Raw genomic sequence first — 5033 nt, 5'->3', positions numbered from 1 at the left:
GCTGCCGGCTGGGAACAGGAGCTGCCGCGAGCGTTCCGCGCACCAGCGTTCCGCCCGCCCCGCTCGGATTCGGCTAGGAGCAGGGTGCCTGGTCCTCTGCCAAAACCATCCCAGTCACAGTCAGTTTCTTACAGATTTTCCCTCCGTACCAGGAATTGCAGGCACGTAAACCAAGTCTTGGGATGGCTCTTGTGAAGCATTTAGCGGTTGGAGACACCTAAAAACTTTGGGGAAGCTGCGGCTCTCACCACTCAGCAAGAGCAGTTGGGGCCACAAAGCACTTACCTTTAACGATTTTGTGGAGGAAAAAAAAAAAGATTCGTGTTTATTAAGTTCACATGTCTTGTCAGGCGGTTCCCCTTATTACCATTGTTGAATAGTCATTAAATTGGCTGTGTGTTAGGGACACCAAACCTGTCCTAGTGGGAGGATGGCCCACCCATGCCAATTTCCTAATCAGTAAGTACATATTTTTTGATATTTAAGAAATAGATTTAATAGATTCCATAGATTTAAGTTCCAAAGGGAGTCTGTCTTTTTTTTTTTTTTTTTTTTTTGACTTGCTAGCAGTACAGATGAGGTCAAATGAAACAGGTAGCAGCATCCAGAACTGCACTGCCATGGTACCTGAAGACCAAAATGGCTTCCTGCTGTGAGCACAAACACTACCGAGAACCTTCATCTACTTGAAAAGGAGCAGAGGAAATGCAGATGTACCAGAAATGGAAGGAAAATATTGGGTCTGGCTCAAGTCAGTCTGAAACCAAACTGAAAACAAAAATCCAATGATCTGGGAACTGCTGCTGTTGGCCACTTTCTTGTAACTCTGTCTGATTTTTGGCAACACTCACTTGTCCATGTGCTTTTTCTCCTCCAAGGTTTTTTTTCCCCTATTTCATGCAATAGCAATTTCCAAGTGACTTTTTTACCTTTGGTATACAAATGCCCCATATGTCCCCCACACAGATCTTTCAATCTAGGTAACTTCACTAACAAATTACTTGTACTCCTAAAAATCCGCTCTTTTGCATCACAATCCTCCTTCTCTGTGACCCGCTGCCTGATAGTATCACGTTGCTGAGGCAATGTAACAAGACAACTCCCAGAGTTTGGCTGATATTCAGTAACTGCACATTGGTCTTTCAGGTTGCTGGTTTTGCATGAGATTTTAAGGGTAAGTCTTTGCGGTTGGCTAACAAACAGGCAGAAAAGGCTCACGGTGTATTGTCATAACAACTAGTAGTTACCAAGAATATTAAGCAAACTAAGAAAAACAATTTATTGTGCAAAGTATAGAAAACAGAACATGGAACTACAATTCTTACATTGCAAAGAAACATTCTTCCAAAGACCTGTCTCTGGATGGTTTACTCTGCTGTAAATCAGACCAACGCAATCCTTGAACACAGCTGAACACCTCTGATGTTTTCACTCCTGTTGGAATCAGTAGTCACAGTACACAGTTTGTGTCACCAAGTCTGCTCCAAATTATTTTGGTGGTCTTCAGCTGCCGTTTCACACAGCAATGCATCCTGCACTGCCCATGTTCTCCATTGTGATAAAATGGTGGCTGCAGCTAGTCTCTTTCTCTCAGAATGATCCCTACAGCAAGAGCATGAGCTTTTTTTCCCCCTCAGACTTGCACTATCCCTCATCCCTGTGCTTCCAGACGGATTTTCAGTAAGGTCTTCAGTCTCTGCACTTACTAGGAAGATGCCACAGCCCAGGAAGTTCTGGAGTTCCCAAGGTAGTGGGACCATCTACACTAGTAATTAATTTGGTGCAAAAGAAACGGACTAGCAGACTGAAATGTTTCATGCTGAAGCTCCTCACCTCTGACTTGGGGAGTCTATTTTGCATTAGGTTAGGGCCAAACACCCTTGTGAAATATTGTTCAAAGCCGTCCCCCAAACCTTCACTTCATCGACTGCAACCTACTCTGGAAAGGCCAACACTGTCCTGTCACTTGCAGTTGACAGTAGCACATCAGTACCTAAATCATTATGACCTGTGTAATGCCTTACATGCAGGAGCCATCTTACTTTTCCTCCATGTACAACCCCCACGTGGTACTGTACTGCTTGACTCGCCTCTCCAAACTGGAAAACATCCACTGCAAGGTTTTGATGGTCTCGTTTCTGCAGCTCTGGCTGCTATTCTGAGACGATACTTGCGAAGAACTGACGTTCATCCTCCTGCGCAATGAAGACTTCCCTAAGAATTAGGAAAGGCAAAATGGCTTTCAGGGAGCAAATACTTTGCCTGTTGTTGGCTGGAGATGGTGGGCCCAGGAGATAGGCTTGGACTGCTGGGATCCTGCAAGATGGAAAGGAATGCGTGTTGCAAGGAAACCGCTTCCTCTCCTGCATCAGACAAGTTTCCATAGCATCCTCCTCCCAGCTTTTCAGCTCCCAGAAGTTACCCATCCCTCCAGTGCCAAAACACTCTGCTCAAGGGTGGTCGTGCCCCTCCCGTCACATCGTGGGCCATCACATCCAAAGCCAATCACCCATACCCCAAGTCAGACCCCTTCAGCCCCAGACAACACTTCCATGTTCCTGCAAAGCACGTGCAAGCCGAGCTCTCTGTATGTGTCCGATTTCCTGCCTAAATCCTTCCAGGGGAAAGCTTAAAGTTAAGCCCCAAACAAATTGTCAATTAGGACCTCCCTGCCAGCACAGTGCAGGGGCAAAAAGTACAGTTTGGCTTAGTAGACACGGGTGCAGGTAGCAGAAATAGCCATGTGGTGGCAATATGCTCATTGTAGTGCTGCATTTGACGGCTATAAAATCTCCCAGGCAACATTTCAAGCACTCTCACCATCTCCACCTTTTGTACGGGGTCCAAACAAGAGCAGACCAAGCCTAGTGGCCTGCCGGAGGAACATGGTTCTGAACAAGCATCCTGAAATACTCAAGGCCTGTTGTTTCAGCTGGCAAACTGCAACAGCAGGCAGCACGTGATTTAATGGCGTATTAGTTGCAAGCTTCATCACATTAGAGGTTAGATATTTTTCACCAACTGAATCTTCCAACAGCACTGCAGTCCTGCTAAAAAAGCAGTCAGCACTCAGGTCAAAATTATTTGTGACCAAACAGAAATCTCAAAGTATTTCAGATCATTTGAGACGCACAACTAACTCACCCACCATCACTAACTGGTTACCACAGACTCAGCAATTATTTCTACATTAAAGCAATAAAGTCATTTACAATTTGATGTAGTTTCTAAAACTATTTGGAACCTAGCCTGCTCTTCCTTAACAATTGCCGGATTTTGAAGCATAGCCCCAAACCATTTAAAAGGAATCTTTAAACAAAATAACCGCATAGAAAAATCAGCTCTATCTGAAGCCTATAATTAAAAGTGACAGAAAAAAATGTACATTTAACTTTCTGGTATTTATAATGCTTTTTTCTTGGTTTGGGCTTTGAAAGTAGGAACGGTCAGTTTTATTTTGTGGAAAACACCATGGATCTAAGCTCAAATATGTAGGTCTGCTTGTCTCAATCCACACAAACACGTGCAGCTCAGCAGGGATTGCAGGAGTACAGCGCTTCCCAGAAACACTGCCTGGTCTGGCAGAATATCTCAAGTATTACTGATCACTGATATATGTTATAGATAATGCTCATTTACCTTTCCACAGGCTGTACAGTGTCCTATTGCTTTCACCTGGGCATTGCTTCTGAAGAGCCTTATTGCAAGCACTTCTATTAATGCCTAATCCAAAGAAGAAGGGAAAAAAAAATCAAAGGAGTTTTGCACAGTTTCAGCTGAGGAAAGTGGTACTAACCCTCAGCACGGTGGTTTCAGCTGCCATATTCCACTTCATATTGCTGAAAAGTTACGACCACAGAAGTGACATCTCAGTTTAGCAGAAGTCACTTGTCGATCTGCAGCAAGTTGCTTACACATTGCTTACAATTGCAATGTCTGTCCATGTCCAATTTGTAGCACATTCACATGCTACAGGTCACTGTCTTTTACATGCAAGTCAAGCTAGAGGTCTTAGCAGATGTCTGAACAGGAACACCTCTCACTTTTTATCTCTGCAAGTATTTGACTATTCAATTCAACTACAGCGGCAGCAGAAAATCCTTTTTATTTTAGTCAGTATCCAAGATATCAGGTATAACTTTATACCTTTACATAGAAGATTTTATACTGCTGTATCTTTAAGTATAAAAGAGCTCCTCTTGTATAGCTTAGTCCTCTAACATGTATGTGAAACTTAATGGGGAATTTTGTATTTTAGGGAAGAGGGAGTAGCCATTTTTGTTCGACATAACTGTTATTCAGGCATGTATAACAAAAAGATGGCCACAGGTTAATTTTCCTTCTCCTGCATTGCTGGAATGACATTGAAAAAATGTGTCAAATACTGCATACTAGCAGGCGACCAAAAAAAAAAAATAAGCTCTAGTCAGGCTGTGGCTGCAGGATAAATACCTGTGTCAGCAGTTAACGGCACCTCTGCTGTGGTTCCCCTGTAGGCACACACTGTTGTTTTTTCAGGGTACTTAATTCCTAAATAAATCATTCTTTAAAAACAAACAAAAAACTCCCAACCAACCAAAACAAAACGATATTGCGGTTCTAATTCATAAATTCAGTTAAATCCTGCTCAGTAAGCTGAAACGCAGCCCACCAAATCGCCAGATTTTTGGGGTAAGAAATGAGGATGATGTGCTGCTATTCGACCCGAGCAGCAGCAGCCCGAGTCTCGCCCTCACACCCACTACCACGTCCGCACCCACCCGTGGGCCGTGCCGCGCAGGAGCCCGAGCGCCGGGCAAGGGCCTCAGGGCCGCCTCGGCCAGCGGCTCCGCCACCCCACCCCAGCCCCGCCAGCGCACACGGCGCCCGCGGCCCCCGCCAGGCCGCAGGGTTTCGGAGGGGGAGCGGGGCGCGGGCAGCGTAGCGGCTAGTACTTGCAGGGACCCCAAAACCCTGTCCCCGACCACCCGCCCACGCAGCCTCACCGGCCGCTGGGTGTTTTCGCGCGCGCCCGCCCGCCCGGATCCGCCTCT

General features: G+C 45.4%; 1 long non-coding RNA gene across 1 annotated transcript; it reads right to left on the bottom strand.

The window, feature by feature from the left end:
* Positions 1 to 1291: 1291 nt before the first annotated feature.
* On the bottom strand, positions 1292 to 4891 carry LOC129207183 (uncharacterized). The gene is made up of 3 exons (XR_008577392.1): positions 4453 to 4891; positions 3640 to 3723; positions 1292 to 2316 (listed from the first exon to the last, which is right to left on the bottom strand). It is a non-coding gene; the product is annotated as an uncharacterized LOC129207183 (long non-coding RNA).
* Positions 4892 to 5033: the final 142 nt, after the last annotated feature.

The sequence above is a fragment of the Grus americana genome, chromosome 1 (assembly GCF_028858705.1).
Source record: "Grus americana isolate bGruAme1 chromosome 1, bGruAme1.mat, whole genome shotgun sequence".
In the NCBI taxonomy this organism is placed as follows: Eukaryota; Metazoa; Chordata; class Aves; order Gruiformes; family Gruidae; genus Grus; species Grus americana.
The sequence above is the reverse complement of the archived record's forward strand: the minus strand, read 5'-3'. Positions and strand labels throughout refer to the sequence as shown.